At 42.6% G+C, this 17,961-nt stretch overlaps 2 protein-coding genes across 2 annotated transcripts in view; one reads left to right on the forward strand and one right to left on the reverse strand.

Moving 5' to 3' along the window:
• Positions 1-17,961, reverse strand: part of LOC128665865 (sulfotransferase 1 family member D1) — a 150,384-nt gene that overhangs the window by 103,311 nt on the left and 29,112 nt on the right. The window lies entirely within an intron of this gene.
• SLC25A45 (solute carrier family 25 member 45) overlaps positions 14,649-17,961 on the forward strand; it is a 204,048-nt gene continuing 200,735 nt past the window's right edge. Inside the window, exon 1 of the mRNA XM_053720103.1 lies at positions 14,649-14,662. The gene's annotated coding sequence lies outside the window, so the exon portion shown is untranslated. The remainder of the gene's footprint in view (positions 14,663-17,961) is intronic.

Here is a 17,961-nt window from a genome sequence, read left to right on the forward strand (position 1 = left end):
AGAGAAACTGATTCACAAGCTTATCTGAAGGTTGGTGATTTATTATGTAATAAACACGGAAAACTGAGGTTGTAGGAAGCAGAGGGCAGGTCAGACCAGGTCTGTAGCAGCGTGTTGGCTGTGATAAGAAACAGACACAGGAATTGCTAGGGAGACGATCTATGAGTGCAGCTCCCTTACTAAAAGGCGTTCTGTGTAGCTGCTGGAGGAGAGAGGACAGGAGCGTTCTTGTGTATGGGAATGTGATAAATAGTGAAGGGAATTTTTAGGTTGATACCCCCTGGCCAGTCCACCTTGTTTGCGGCCATGGAAATCCCCCTCTCCCCCATCCTAACATTTTGCTGCCTGCAGCAGAGTGGACTCACTACGCTCACACTATTCACAGGACCACAGCTGATGAGACACTGCATTCACCGCTATCACAGTATAGCGCTATGCACAGCCGGAACAAAACTGTTAACTTGCAGTTTCTGGGGAATGTTTATGCAGCGACACTCCTGTTTCAATTGCGCATGCATTAAAAGTTATTTACGAGTCGATTGTCATTTGCCACAACTAGACATATCCAACTCTAAACCAAGCGGTGGGCGGGGCTTAAGTACCGTTTTCAACTGCAAACTAGCATCTGATTTTTGCATTTTTCCTGCACTTCATAGAAGCAGAGACATAAGGGACATCTTAGACAATGTTTAATTGGCATTCAACAGTAAGTTATTAAAAAAAAAACTTGGTGTAGACTGTCCCTTTAATTGTATATAATGTGTATCAACCAAAATAGAATATATATTAAAGTGAAGGTAAAGTTTAGACTTATTGAAGATAGCAACGCATTTATTAATATTACCACAATGTACTCGCTAACTTATTTTCTATATTATAGCGTTAGATTTTTAAAAATATATATTTATAAATCTCTACCGTTTCCCTGATGACTCCTCCCAACCTCTATTTCCGTGTTCTCTTGTTTGTGACTGTGACGAACCAAGGTTATCCAACCCTGCACCAGTCACTTATTTGGCACAGAAAGGGTTTTCAGCCCCCTTTTCTGTCACCTATAGCTCAAATGCTGCCACAACTTAAAATTTATTAAAGGGAAAATCTTAAGGAAAACCCCAGACTTTACACATTAACTCTAGAAATACAATTTAGCAGAAAATAACCTAAAATTATACAGTTCTAATATTCCAGTCTCTTTCAGTAACGTGGTTCAATTATTAGACAAAGGCCAAACTTAATAAAGGAATTATTTATTATGCCAAAAATATTATGCACAATGCATTAATAATAAAAAGTTGTTACAAATAAAATTACACACGCAAACAGTGTTTTAAAATAAAAAGGAGAAAAACAGAATTGAATACTTTACTAGCTTCAAGATCTGCGCCAGGGGAATGGCAAGAAAATGATGGCTCCTTACTTCTGTACAGCAGCTCCCCTTGTAAGAATGACAATCTTATTGTTAAAAAATAAGATTCTTAAACCTACTTCTCAGAGATCATGTTGCTTAACCACACCCTCCTGGGCGGGCTAAGAAACCCCACTGTCTTTACAACCTTCAATAGACTAAATTTCTTGCCTAAATTTATACAATCCATTATCATTCCTGCTAGGTAAGAAATTTCTATATTTACATATTTAGAACCTCTTAGTTTTATTGGGAGAACCAGTTTGATATCAAATATGCCATAGGTTGTCATATTTACCTGCCGTTAAGGTTATAACACTTTTAACCCACATATGTACATAATATACCAATGTCCTGTCAGTGACCTGGTCAGTTTTTGTAATGAAGGGCCTGTTTTGCATCATGCATTCTATTGACAGCTTAAGCCATAAACTTTATCCTGTGTATCTCTGTGACTAAGAGCTTCAGTGATTTTATGACTCAATGCATACACACTAGCATTTGGTGGCTAGTTAGAGGGTTCTGGCACTTCAAAGAAAATACAAACACAATTCTTCTTGAAAACAAATAACTGTTTTGAGTGCAAGCTACACAAAGTTAACTCCTTAGGAGCTGAATCCTGAGATATTTGTGACACCTCCCCCAATAAGAGACGCAAAAGGGGGTGGCTACAAGCCACTCCCGATGCGTGTCAAAGGGGACACTCTTCCTGGCGTGACAGACCATCAGCATTACCATGCGTACTGCCCTTTTTATGTTGTATGGTAAACTCATGTTGTTGTAGAGCTAGGCTCCACCTGAGGAGTTTACCATTTGAGCCAGCTACCCTATGTAACCAGTGTAAGGGATTGTGGTCAGTTATCACTGTAAACTGGCGTCCATACAGATAAGGCTGTAGCTTTTGCAAGGCCCAAACTATAGCAAGGCACTCTTTTTCCACAGTGGCATATGCCACTTCTCGCGGGAGTAATTTCCTGCTGAGGTACACAATGGGGTGCTCCTCACCTTTCTTATCCACCTGACTCAGCACAGCCCCTAGCCCATAGTTAGAAGCATCCGTTTGCACTATGAATCTCCTGTGGAAATCAGGGGCCTGTAGTACAGGGGAGGCCGTAGGGGCAATTTTCAGTAAATTAAAAGCCCTGTCACACTCAGGGGTCCATTTGACTGTGAGAGGTAGGCTTTTCTTTGTAAGGTCTGTTAGGGGTTTGGCTATGGTACTATAGTGTGGCACAAACTTTCTATAGTACCCTGCAGTACCCAGGAAGGACATAACCTGTTTCTTTGTCTTAGGGGTGGGCCAGGCCATTATGGCTTCAGTTTTACTGGGCTCGGGGCAAAGTACCCCTCCTCCCACCAGGTGACCCAAGTACTGGACCTCCCCCATGCCCAGCTGACACTTATCTGGTTTTATAGTTAGCCCAGCAGTGGCTATTCGGTCCAATACACTGGCTAAATGTGTGAGGTGTTCCTCCCAGGTATCACTGAACACTGCAATATCATCCAGGTATGCAACAGCTTGCCCCTCTAGCCCCTCCAATAAGTGGTTAACTAGCCGCTGGAATGTGGCAGGGGCATTTTTCATCCCAAAGGGCATCACTTGGAACTCATATAACCCAAAAGGAGTGATAAAGGCAGATCTCTCTTGTGCTTCTGGGGTCATAGGGATCTGCCAGTATCCCCTGCTGAGATCCATGATACTCAGATACTTGGCCCCTGCTAGCCTGTCCAGTAGCTCATCTATGCGAGGCATAGGATAAGCATCAAATTCAGTCACCAAGTTTAGCTTTCTGTAATCTACACAGAACCTAGTGGTTTTGTCCTTTTTGGGGACTAGTACCACTAGGGAGGCCCAGGGGCTGTGGGACTTACAAATCACTCCAAGCTCTAGCATCTCCTCTATCTCCCTTTTTATGTCAGCACTGACCTGCAAGGATACCCTGTAAGCTGTTTGTCTGAGGGGATGGTGATTCCCAGTATCTACATGATGCGTGAATAGGTGTGTCCTGCCAGGCTTCCCTGTGAACATGCTGTAGTAAGGCCTAAGCACCTCAGACAGCTGATGCCGCTGATCCCCAGTTAAGTGGGCACTAATCTGGGCAGCTTCTAGGGTGTTGTTTTTCCTGGTGGGGGCCAGTAAATCAACAAGAGGGTCTGTCTCATGCTCTTCCCCAGGCAAACTACACACAGTTAACACGGTGGGTTCTCTGTCATAATAAGCTTTTATCATATTTATATGATAGATTTTTTGCCTTTTACCCTCCTCATCCAGAGACACCACATAGTTCACATCATTCATCCTCTTTAGGATAGTAAATGGACCCTCCCAGGCAGCCTGTAGTTTGTTCTGTCTCATGGGTATTAAAACAAGCACTTTCTGTCCCACATCATACACTCTCTCTCTGGCATTCCGGTCATACCACTGCTTCTGCTTAGACTGGGCAGCCTTTAGGTTTTCCTGTACCTCCCCCACTAGGCTATGCATTCTGTCCCTGAACCTTATCACATAGTCTACTACTGAGGTCTCTTGAGCACTCAATTTCCCTTCCCATCCCTCCCTGATCAGATCAAGGGGGCCACGCACTCTGCGTCCATATAGGAGTTCAAAGGGGGAGAAACCAGTGGATTCCTGGGGCACCTCTCTATAAGCAAATAGGAGGTGTGGCAGGTAATGCTCCCAGTCCTTTCCCTGTGACTCCACAAAGGTTTTAAGCATCTGCTTCAGGGTTCCATTAAACCTTTCACACAAGCCATTGGTCTGGGGGTGGTATGGGCTAGTCACTAGGTGTTCTACCTGCACCTTTTTACATAGACTCTGCATCAGGCCAGACATAAATTGCGTGCCCTGATCAGTTAGCATTTCCTTAGGGAAACCTACCCTTGCAAAGATACCCAATAAAGCATCAGCCACTTTATCAGCTCTGATAGATGACAGGGCCACTGCCTCTGGGTAGCGGGTCGCATAATCCACTACAGTCAGAATGAATCTTTTCCCTGAACTGCTGGGGATAGCTAGGGGCCCTACTATATCCACAGCCACCCTCTCAAAGGGCTCAGTCACTATGGGGAGGGGAATTAAAGGGGCACGTCCCACCTCTCCAGGTTTCCCCACTTTCTGACATGCAGGACAGGAGCGACAATAATTAGCAACATCAGTACCCATCCCCGGCCAATAAAAGTGATGGGACAACCGGGCTTTGGTTCTCTGTACCCCTAGATGTCCTGCCATAGGAATTTCATGGGCCACTCCCAACAGTTGCGCTCTAAACCGTTTAGGTACAACTAACTGTCTCTCAGCTAGCCAGGGATCCTGTCCCTTCACTGGAATGGACTCCCGGTACAACCTCCCTTTATCCCAGTACACTCTCTCTTTATCAGAGTCAGCAGGCAGCTGCCTAGCTAGGTCCCTGATCTTCTCTAGTGTGGGATCGGTCCCCTGGGCCTGCTGAAAATCCTGACTCTGACCAATTATTAGTGACTGTGCTGTTTGAGGCCCCCCACCTTCCTTATCAGTGTTCTCCCCTGGGTCCTCAGGCTGAAGCACCCCCTGCTCCCTAATCTGGGCAGACTGCTGTCGGGTCACCACTGATACAGAGGGGCCCTCCCCCTCTGGCACTACTTCTACACACTTTTGGTACTTAGGGATGATTGGTTCACACACCAACAGACTGTCATTCTCATTCAGCTCTCTCTCTCTGTCAGTGCATCCTCCCATATTTTCACAGGGCACTACAGACATGTCTGGTTCAGGTAAAGGCTGCGTCACACACACACACCCTGCCCCCCCTCCCCTTCAGCACATATCTGAGCATAGTTACACATGGTCTCTTGTACATTAGGACCCTTATCTTGTTTACCTAGGTCACAGGTATCATGATCAGGTATATACTGTGACAATAATCTACCCAAATCAGTACCAAGCAATACATTTGTAGGAATATTATCTGACACTCCCACATCTCTTAACCCTCTTCCGGCTCCCCAATCTAGATATACTCGTGCCATAGGCACTGCAGGTTGTACTCCCCCAATCCCTTTTACTGCTAGAGTCTTTCCAGGGATAATGTCCTCCGAGCTAACTAGCTCTGGACGTACAATAGTCACTTCTGCACCCGTGTCTCTTAGCCCTAATGTTACCTTATCTCCAACAGTCACAGGTTGTAGGTTCTCATTGGTACTTTCCTCTGGCCGGGTTACAAACAAAACAGAAGATGATAATCCTGAGGAGCGGCCTCCTCCTGCTGATGCTGAAGGTTTCTTCCTCTCTGGGCAGTTAGTGCTGATGTGACCCATTTTTTGACAAGCAAAACACTTGCAAGTATCTCCCTGCCCAGATGCAGCACCCGCCCCTCCTTTCCCAGAGGGAGCAGACACACTGGATAAAGGCACAGCAGGTTTTGTGAAGGGGGGTCGTGCAGCAGCTCCTTTACAGGTGGATCCCCCTTTAGAAAAGGATTTCCTCCCATTCTCTGGAGACCTGTTAGCTGTGTAAAAATCAGCCAGCTTGCCAGCTTCCAATGCTGTTATGGGCTTCCGATCTAAAACCCATTCTTGAACTCCGGCTGGGCACAGCTGCATAAATTGCTCCTTCACCATCAAATCTTCCAGCTCCTCCATTGTGGCAACTTTTAATCCTCTGACCCACTGTTTAAAGGCTGTCATCAAGTTCCCAACAGCTGTAATATAGCTCTCTGACAAACCTTTCTGCAGGGAACGGAATTTATTTCGGTAAACTTCAGGAGTAAGATTGTATCTCCTCTGCAGTGCAGCTTTAATGGAATCATAGTCCTGATCAAACTCTGGGGGTAGTTCAGCAAACGCCTCCAGTGCAGGACCTTTCAGGCCAGGGGTAAGGTACTTGGCCCACTGCTCCCTTGGCAACTGGAACTGTCTGCAAACTTTCTCAAAGCTACACAGGAATACATCCACATCTCCATCTTTCTCCAGGGTGGGAAAGTTCTCTGCACGCACTCTGGGAGCAGGTAGGTCTCTAGGTTCACCAACAACAGGTGAGACCATCCCTCTCTCCAACCGTGCAAGCTGTAGCTGATACTCTCTCTCTGCCTGTCGTTCAGCAGCCTGTCTTTCAGCTGCCAGAGCCTCTCTCTCAGCTGCCAGAGACGCCTGTCTCTCAGCCACAGCAGCTTGTCGTTCAGCAGCCTGTCTTTCATATAACTTTGTAATCAGTTCCATGCGCAAACTTGCATCCACTGAGCCCATATGTTTAAGAACAGTTTGCAAATAACAGTCCAAGGGATCCCCAGATTCTGATGAATCGCTGCCCCCAGCTGCAGACATCTCTCCTGAGACCTCAACTGGTGTGATTTGGCTGTTATCATATTCAACAAGAGCTTGTATTAGTAAATCTTTGTTCTTTGAACGTGTTGGAATATCCCGCTCCTGGCATAGGAGTATAAGTGCCTCTTTAGATCGCTGCTCGTATGCCTCCATAGCAAAAATAAAATAGAAAAGAACAACAGAGAATAGGGAAGGGGACTGTTTGCAATGTGTCACTATATAATGCACTGAGTTTTAGCCTTTGGAAATTGTAAGAAACAATCTCTTTTAGTACCGGGATTTCCACACTAGCAAATCCACAAGCACTAAAATCTAATAATAATAAAAATTATCTACACCGCTGCCCACCAATTTGTGACGAACCAAGGTTATCCAACCCTGCACCAGTCACTTATTTGGCACAGAAAGGGTTTTCAGCCCCCTTTTCTGTCACCTATAGCTCAAATGCTGCCACCACTTAAAATTTATTAAAGGGAAAATCTTAAGGAAAACCCCAGACTTTACACATTAACTCTAGAAATACAATTTAGCAGAAAATAACCTAAAATTATACAGTTCTAATATTCCAGTCTCTTTCAGTAACGTGGTTCAATTATTAGACAAAGGCCAAACTTAATAAAGGAATTATTTATTATGCCAAAAATATTATGCACAATGCATTAATAATAAAAAGTTGTTACAAATAAAATTACACACGCAAACAGTGTTTTAAAATAAAAAGGAGAAAAACAGAATTGAATACTTTACTAGCTTCAAGATCTGCGCCAGGGGAATGGCAAGAAAATGATGGCTCCTTACTTCCGTACAGCAGCTCCCCTTGTAAGAATGACAATCTTATTGTTAAAAAATAAGATTCTTAAACCTACTTCTCAGAGATCATGTTGCTTAACCACACCCTCCTGGGCGGGCTAAGAAACCCCACTGTCTTTACAACCTTCAATAGACTAAATTTCTTGCCTAAATTTATACAATCCATTATCATTCCTGCTAGGTAAGAAATTTCTATATTTACATATTTAGAACCTCTTAGTTTTATTGGGAGAACCAGTTTGATATCAAATATGCCATAGGTTGTCATATTTACCTGCCGTTAAGGTTATAACACTTTTAACCCACATATGTACATAATATACCAATGTCCTGTCAGTGACCTGGTCAGTTTTTGTAATGAAGGACCTGTTTTGCATCATGCATTCTATTGACAGCTTAAGCCATAAACTTTATCCTGTGTATCTCTGTGACTAAGAGCTTCAGTGATTTTATGACTCAATGCATACACACTAGCATTTGGTGGCTAGTTAGAGGGTTCTGGCACTTCAAAGAAAATACAAACACAATTCTTCTTGAAAACAAATAACTGTTTTGAGTGCAAGCTACACAAAGTTAACTCCTTAGGAGCTGAATCCTGAGATATTTGTGACAGTGACGTCTAGAGCGGTCCCACCTGCTCTCTACATTGCTCAAAAGCATGTTCCCGATGCTGCTTTCAACTTTGCATGCGCTAATTGGCGATGCAGCATTCATCTGTAAAAAGTAAAGTGATGCGCTTGTCCGTAGCGTTTATAAGATGCCTATGACGTAGGAAGGGATTCCTACCTGTAATTACCATGCATGCGTAACATGGGAGCGTGCTCAGTTTGCAATGCAATGATAAATTGAACAGCGCATGCACTGTTGCTAAAAGGGGTGGATGATGCGTAGTGACGGTCACCTAACGGCCAAACTTTCAATTGGATTCTACAAAAACGTGATCGAAATGTAAAAAATAAATAAAAATACGGGTTGAATATATGAGGTTGAAAAATTGCCTTTATAAAGGTTATGGGGCCTATCTATCAAGCTCCGAATGGAGCTTGACGGCCCGTGTTTCTGGCGAGTCTTCAGACTCGCCAGAAACAGCAGTTATGAGGCAGCGGTCACAAAGACTGCTCTGAGCAGGCGGACAGACATCGCCGGAAATCAACGCGATCGAGTACGATCGGGTTGATTGACACCCCCCCTGCTGGCGGCTGATTGGCTGAGAGTCTGCAGGGGACGGCGTTGCACTAGCAGCTCTTGTGAGCTGCTGGTGCAATGCTGAATACGGCAAGTGTATTGCTCGCCGTATTCAGCAAGGTCTGGCGGACCTGATCCGCACTGTCGGATCAGGTCCGCCAGACCTTGATAAATAGGGGCCTATAACTTCATTTATACGCAAATTTATTTAAAACGATGAATGAAAGTTATATTGATTTTATTCAACTAATGCAATACTTGATATAGATATATGGAACTTTACCATCGCTTTAAGCTTTAACTATATAAGGATGTTAAATGAATACTAGATTAGTAACATTGTATATAAAATATTTTACCTGAGTACACATTGTATCTCAGGTGTCACTATGCATCCAGTCCACTAATTAATTAATGTGCAGGTGTGAAGTAATTCAAATTATTATAAATAGAGGCATAAAAGCCCAAACACGAATGTAGCCATTGAACAAGGGCAGGAGCAAAACAAAACGCGTATAGAAAGCTACCCATGCTATATGGTGCTGGATCTTACAGTTTCTATATAGCAGGAGCTCTGTTATTTTAATCTTTTTGTAGAATAAAGTTTGGATACTTTTATATACTCCAGTATCATTTATTTTTTAAAGGTGCCTGGAACTCAGTTTTTTTGTTTTGTTTTTAAATTGTATTTTCTATCTGAATCCTAAAAGTTTAATTTTGTCCCTTTAAAAAAAGCTTGTAAATTTTTAATGGGGAACCTTTGTTTATATATTCATCCACTATAAGTTTATTCTTCGTTCATACACATCTGCCCTTCACTTAGCCAAGCAAACCTACTTCTCTTCTCTCATATCTACTCTTTCCTCAAACACTAAACAACTCTTCTCCACCTTTAACTCTCTCCTCTACCCACCTGCTCCACCCCTCCGTCTGTCTTTAGTGCTCAAGACCTGGCAGACTACTTTTTAAACAAAAAACACCAGGCACAGTTACTCCCTCTGCCACGCTCTGAATCTTCTATCCAGCCACTGAGAATGAAGTTTGTTCTTTACTATCTTCCTCTCGCCTCACTACCTGCCCGCTCGACCCTATCCCTTCCCATCTAATACCCTCCCCGTCTTCCACCCTCACTCCTGCTCTTACTCACATCTTCAACCTATCGCTCTCTAAAGGTTCATTCCCATCTTCTTTCAAACATGCAAAAGTCACTCCCATACTCAAAAAACCCTTTCTTGACCCTAATTCTCCTGAAAGCTACTGCCCCATATCACTGCTTCCACTAGCATCAAAACTCCTGGAAAAACTAGTTTACAAACGCCTAACCCACTTCCTGTCCCCCAACTCCTTGCTTGACCCCTGCAATCTGGATTCCGCCCTAAAAACTAACAATCTTCTTTCTGATAAAAGTAACGGCCACTACTCTATACTCATTTTACTTGACCTCTTAGCTGCCTTCGACACAGTTGACCACCCCCTCCTCCTACAGACCCTTAGCTCTCTTGGCCTTTGTGACACTGCTCTTTCTTGGATTCACTCTTATCTTTCTCACAAGTCTTTTTCTGTGTCATTTTCTGGTGACTTCTATCAAGCAGCACCTACCCTCTGGAACACTCTCCCTCGTGCTGTCAGGCTTTGCCCTAATCCTCTTTCCTTTAAATGCTCCCTGAAGACTTATTTTGTTCAGAGAACCCTACCACTTAAGCCAATAATAAATTAATTTCACTTACCTAACATTTCCCTCATCTAACTCTGCATTAACATCTTTCTCACTCTTGCAGTCCTCACCTCCTGTTTCTCAACCTCCTACCCTTCTAGATTGTAAATTCCCACGGGAATAGGGCCCTCAATTCCTCCTGTATGTGTAAGTAAAAATTTGTCCAGTTTCCTACAAGTTTTTTATCATTGTTTTATCTAAATGAATTGTACCCATTGACAGCGCTGCGGAATATGTTGGCGCTTCATAAATAAAGTATAACAATAATAATAAGTTATGTCACTAATTAAACACTTCATTGCAATGGATGTATATACAAAATAAGTTTTCATTAGTTAAATATGAAGGATTTTGCAAATGATAATTTCAGGGATTCTCCTCTTTAAAAAAAAAACCACTTGTGTATATTCAAGTTTACCCCCATCAGATTCCAGATGTAAATTAACTCCTGCACTGATCTAAGAAATCACTGTGTAATCACATGTTGCAAGCTCGGTCTACAGGTATACTCAATGTAATTTCTTTTCTTACATCTAAAAAGAGCATTTTAAAATGATTTGTTGTTTGTTTTTTTTTTGTTTTTTTTTAAAAGAAATGTTTCTATGCTGATTTTGTTTTGTATGGGGCATTACAGCCTGCTGCCATTAATTGCCTTTATGCACCAAAGTCACTCACAATTTTTTTGGGGGTGGGTGATTTTCTTTTAAAGCAACATTTAAAGAGTACATGCAAAAAAAAGGTAAACCCTTTCATGCCTGGGCTTATTTGTCTAGATGTAAACAGTTAAGTAGAGAATGAAATCCCATGATCGTTCATGCGATTACGTGATTTAAATGATGAGATCTGGTCTGGGGGGGGGGGGTTCCTATGACACTAGACACGCCCTCCAGCCCACGATCCCATTAAGCAAGCAGCTATGGCTTCAGTACAGCCAAACGACTAGGACGTTCCATGCTGTCCTAACTGCGGGAAGGGGTTAAAAGGAAATTTAACTTTTTTTTTTATGCTCAACTAACAAAACAAGATTGTTTCTCTTCAACTTATACCTAGAAATCTATTGTCCCATGACATATAGGGACAAAGCACACACAGAGCTTGCTTCCAGTGAGCCGTAATTACGTGTGCTTGCACTTGCAAACCGATAAATATGCTGTCCAATGGCTTGTTATAACTCAATTTTGGTGACCGGATCCGGCTGCCGAAAACATTATTGTGTAACATAAAAAGTATAGGAAGGCGGGGGCGGAGCTAGCCAGCCAAGGAAATGGCCGCGGCTTGAAACGGCTCCTGTGCCCTGTCTGGCTGAGAATTGTTAGTTCGCCATAACCGGGAGAATAACTTAGCCCCGAGGTGTTGCATAGCCCAAGTGAAGAGCGGGCTGTCGGATGTGAGGCTGGATGGGCCTACACGCACCGGAACTTCATGCAAACCACAGACGCGGCTCATATCTACAGCGGTAGCCGAGGGAGAGGTAATGTGAGAGTATTGGACACTGCCTAAAATAAAAACTCTCGGCTAGCAAACATAACACGGGTCTGAGTTCAGAGACCACAATTGTTTAGAGGCACTTAAAGGTTTTAAATACTGCATAGCAGAGGCTCATTAATCAATGAGAGAGATTACATCTTAGCTGCACATGGATTTATGAAACATGGGTGATTCAGATCAGTAACTGAGAGACTTATATGATCAGCCTAAAGACCTGCAATAGCTAAGAACTGCCTATGTGTCAGAAAGGTATTATGTGAAGCAACATTTAAGGCAAAATGCTCGGCTCAAACCTAATGTGACCGACTTCAAAGGGCTCTATATGTCCTTGTTATATGTCTATAACTGGAAGGAATATTCATCTGTGCCTACACATCTATGCTTTGAAATTACTTGCGACACTGTATACAGCACAAGGGGTAAGGCTCTTAACCTGTTTCATATTCTGCTGGAGAAGAGGCCCACGCCATTGCCTGACGCTTGAAAGGGATTTTACGCATACCGATTATTTGTTTAATGCGCAACGCAGCAATGCCCTGTCACTGGGCTTAAATCACAAGAAATATACGTTTGGCAGTGACCTATATCGCAGCTCCTAAGCCACAATAAGTAACATAGCTCTGTGAACACCTGATCAAGGTGCTTTTGCTTGGGGCGAGCTTTACTCAACAACTCATTAATGTGCTGGGTCCCCACCAGATATTAACCTGTGTAAAGGGTATCTATAAAATACAGACTCGGACATTGAACAAGGCAAACATGTCTCCTAAAAAAATTAATAAAAAAGGGGCCGTACCAAAACAAAGAAGTCAGATTACTCCCTCAGTTAACATTTTTTTTTAAATCGGTAGAGGCCAAATCTACAAGTTTAAATCCTAATGAAGACCGGCAGGCCCATTTATCAAAGGGCTTGCGGACCTGATCCGACACTGCGGATCAGGTCCGCAAGACCTCGCTAAATGCGCAGAGCAATACGCTCTCCGCATTTAACATTGCACCAGCAGCTCACAAGAGCTGCTGGTGCAACGCCGCCCCCTGCTGACTCGCGGCCAATCGTCCGCCAGCAGGGAGCTGTCAATCAACCCGATCGTATTCGATCGGGTTGATGTCCGGCGATTCCTGTCCGCCTGTTCAGAGCAGGCGGACAGGGTTATGGAGCAGCGGTCTTTAGACCGCTGCTTCATAAGTTGTGTTTCTGGCGAGTCTGAAGACTCGCCAGAAACACGGCCCTTCAAGCTCCGTACGGAGCTTGATAAATGGGCCTGCAGGACTCTGTTGCAGCATATTCATCCTCAGACTCGGACTCTGAAACTATGACAGACACCATCACAGTGACTAAAGCTTTATTTGAGTCACTCCCTTCGAAAAAGGATTTCTCTGCTTTAGTTCTGCAAGTTAAGCAATGTATCAAAGAGGAAATCAACGACCTAAAGAAAGAAATGTCTGAAATAGGGCACAGAGTGGAGGCAGTGGAAACTACCCAAGATACTCACTCTACGGCAATATCTGCTCTACACACCACCATTCACAAACAGAATGAAGTCATACTGGGACTGGAAGAAAAAATTGATGATGCTGAAAACAGAAGTAGAAGGCAAAATATCAGAATTAGAGGTGTCCCCGAATCTATACCGCCATTGGGCCTAGAGCAATACTTACAAGATCTCTTTAATTCTCTGAAACAAACAGAATCCCCAATAAAGATCGAGATAGACAGAGCCCATAGGGCACTCCGCCCTAAACCACTAGATACACAACCACCCAGGGACATAATTGTACGAATAACAAACTATCAGGTCAAAGAAGAGCTTATGAAGCTAGGCCCGTGAAAAACAACCTGTCAAGTACGAAAATGCCGATCTTCAATTTTATGCAGACCTATCGCAGAGGACCCTTCTCAAAAGAAAAGAACTCAAACCTTTTACCATGCTTCTCAGGAAACTAAATATCCCATACAGATGGGGATTCCCTTTTCAGTTAATTATCCCCTGGCAAGGAAAGAGATTCATATGCACTGCACCAGGAGACGTTAAGCAGATCTGCAAAGCCCTAGATGTTACTCCTCCTGTGATAGAGGAGGGAGAAGAGGCACAAAACCAACTCAAACCGGGACTCAGTAATAACCCGCTACCTCAGAGGCGGAAGTGGCAGCAGGTACAGCAGAGAAGAACACGCAGATTGAACACGGGCACCCAAAATAGCTTGCAGGAGAAAGACGGTCCCTGAGCGGGTTAAGCTGTATCCTTTTATCTATGTTTGGTTTTACAGTAATATTGTCATGCTACCATACATGTTCTTCTTTTCCAGGAAATAAATGTGAAAGACTTTCTTGTGATAAGAGACAATCTATGCTGCATAGGCAGTCTTGGTAATGTTACAAATAGGAATTTGAGAGACTAGAGACTTTTACTTGCTAGCAATATGTTATGCTAATGGAAATGTCTCACAGGTTCATTGTTAATCCTTTTTCTTCGTTTCAGAGGCCGATAGGCTGGTTTAACTCAGTTTAGTATTTAACCCAGAATTGTTTATTTTATTTTTATTTTTTATTTTCCCTGTTAAAATGGGATAGCTGTACTACTTTTACTCTCAGCCAGTTGGGAGATATTCTCTCCTATAGTTAAGATAATGTATTGTACCCTTTCGACTAGGAAAGGGGTAAAATGTTTGGTTACTTACTTTTTTATAATTTTTTCTTTTTTTAAGGTTACTACAATGATGTATGTGCATAAACGGGTGTGCTCGGAGTGCTTCAGAGGGAAGTATGTAAGGGCACTATCTAAACACAGAGTCATACAGTACAAAAATAGGTACAATGAATAGAAACACTTCACAGGCTTTCACAATTATATCTCAAAATACAAAGGGGCTAAATTGCCCGAATAAGCGTAGGATGGCACTTTTGGATCTTCATAAGAAAGGGGGCCAGATCCTCATGCTACAGGAGACACACTTTAAAACTAAACAAATACCCAAATTCTTTTCATCTAACTACCCACAGCACTTTCACAGTTCTCACCCAGCCAAGAAAATTAATGGTGTCAGCATATTGATTCATAAGTCACTTGCCTTTAGCAAAATACATGTAGAACAGGACAAAGAGGGCAGGTACTTATGTGTAACGGGTCTTCTCTTTGGCAAGCCCATCACATTAGTGAACTTATATGCACCCAATAGACGCCAGAGCAAATTTATTAATGCAACCACCAACTCTATTTTAGCTCAGACTAAAGGTTCCTTGATCATAGCAGGCGACCTTAATGTCCCTTTAGATTCCCAGATCGACTGCTCTAACCCCAAAACCAGACAAAAAATTCCAAACTTGCAAAGCATCTGGAAATTTTTTTAATTGCTTGGGGTACATGACTCATGGAGATGTTTCAATCCCCCCAAAAAAAGACTTCACATTCTTCTCGATTCCCAATAGTTGCTATTCTAGATTGGATTACATTTTCGTAGATCACTTAACTCTTTCATATCTAAAAACAGCTGAGATCAGACATACCACTTGGTCAGACCATTCGCTGGCATTATGTGAAATAGCTTGGCCCTCAGCTCCGCTCAGACAGTATCAGTGGAGATTAGACGAGTCACTCCTCAAGGGGAAACAACAAGTAAAGAGACTAGCTAAACTCGTTAAATCATATTTCACAATTAACAACACACCAGATATACACTTTACAACAATTTGGGAGGCACACAAGAGTACAATAAGGGGCAAACTCATTAAACTTAAAGCATATATAACAAGAAAGAGGAGAGAAGAATGTACCACCTTGGCTAAAGAAATTGCAGATTTAGACTACCTGCATAAGCAGTCCCCTGACAACAACCTTGTTTTGGATAACCTTAACTCAAAGCGTGCACAATTAAATAACTTCCTCCAGATAGATGCTCAAAGACAATTATTGTTCTTCCAACAGACATTCTATAGGGAGGGCAACAAGGCAGGGAAATGGCTAGCAAGAGCTTTAAAGCATAGACAACAAAAAACATATATACACTCAATTAAAAATGATTCAGGAAAATGGTCAGAAGACACTCATAAAATAGCTGAAGTATTTAAATCTTTCTATCATAAACTTTACAACTTATTCCCAGATATGAAAGACACCACTCATAGTCACACATGCCACCAATACCTTTCTAGTATTCAAATACCACAACTGAGTAGCGAGCAAAGAGAGACCCTGAACCAACCCTTTACCATTAAAGAAGTATTAGATGCTATACGTACCCTGAAAGCTAGCAAAGCACCGGGCCCGGATGGTTTCTCGGGCCTGTATTATAAAACCTTTTCAAAATATCTTGCCCCGCATTTAACCTCTTTATTTAATCACATAGCAGAAGGTCATGAATTCCCTGATACCATGTTGCAAGCACATATCTCCGTATTAGAAAAACCGGGCAGGGTGCCTGATGTCCCCGCCAACTTTAGACCAATATCCCTACTTAACAGAGACTTAAAACTATATGCAAAAATTTTGGCTTCTCGCATAAATCAATTCCTCCCAGAACTAATCTATCAAGATCAGACAGGCTTCGTACCTAACAGAGAGGCGAAAGACAACACTGTGAAAGTACTTAATCTCATAGACCTTGTTTCCACAACTAACATACCAGCCCTTTTCCTCTCCACTGACGGCGAAAAGGCATTCGACAGACTTGACTGGACCTATTTACGAGCGACTCTTAGTAGATTTAATTTCCCAGACCAGTTTATCCAAAGAATTATGGCCCTATACTCTAATCCAACAGCACAGGTGAGAGTGAATGGGACGCTCTCTGAGTCCTTTGAAATCAGAAACGGGTCGAGACAAGGCTGCCCCTTATCCCCATTGTTATTTATTTTATCACTTGAACCACTCGCAATTAGAATTAGAGAGAATCCGCACATTAAGGGAATTATAGCAGGCACTAGACAGCATAAAATGGCAATTTACGCAGACGACCTCCTACTGACGATAACTGACCCACTTAGATCTATCACACATGCAATGACCGAGCTTTCCTCTTTTGGCAGGGTATCTAATTTTTTGGTTAACATGACAAAGTCGGAATTCTTACCGATTAAGATTCCCCAACAGACGCTAGAGGACATCAGAGCACTCTGCCCCTTAAAAGTACAAACCAACCGTCTTAAATATCTGGGAGTCTTTCTGACTCCAAATAGTCAATCAACACGCAAACACAACTATGGGGAACTAATTAATGAGTTTCAATCCCTAACCTCTTCTTGGCTTCTAAAAAATATTACGTGGTTGGGTAGAATCCAAGCAGCTAAGATGGTACTACTACCTAAAGCATTGTATATCCTACAGACCGTGCCGGTCCAGCACATCTCCAGGGAAGTAGATATCTTGCAAAAAATATTGAATGATTATATTTGGAGACGTATTAATAAAAGCACGATTTATAAAGTTCCTGAGCAAGGTGGTCTAGGGGTCCCACACCTTAACTCATATAAACTTGCGATCTCTCTTCAGCGTGTCCTGGAGTGGTGCGGTTATGAGGGAGATAAATCTAAGGGATGGGTACAAATAGAAACAAATATGGCAGACACAAATCACTTAGGAAACAAATGCTGGAATATCCAGGCATTGGGGAATCCTACTGTCTCCCAGTCCTCCATGTCTAACGAGACCTGGAGAGACTGGCTACATGTCCTTAAGGCATACCCGAAAATTTCTTCAAAATATTCCCCACTTACAAACTTATTACTTAATCCAGAGTTTCCTCCAGGACTCGCACAGGAGAAGAGTATATATGCTACCCAAATTTCCCCAGTACAGATTCACACTTTATTAGAAAACAACAAGGTAAAATCCAAACAACAAATTGACTCATTATCAATCCCCTTTTTTGCTTCCTGGTTTAATTACCATCAGGCGAGACATTTTCTACTCACACATAAAAGTAAAGCAGACTTTATGCGACCTTTGACAAAATTCGAGCAAGCATGCTTGAGTGATTTAAAGGGTCTCAGATCGGTTTCTACGCTATACAAGATGGTTTTGGAGAATAGATTTCCGAACCTGCCTTCATACACTGCAGGGTGGGA

The sequence above is a fragment of the Bombina bombina genome, chromosome 7, assembly GCF_027579735.1.
Source record: "Bombina bombina isolate aBomBom1 chromosome 7, aBomBom1.pri, whole genome shotgun sequence".
NCBI lineage: Eukaryota > Metazoa > Chordata > Amphibia > Anura > Bombinatoridae > Bombina > Bombina bombina.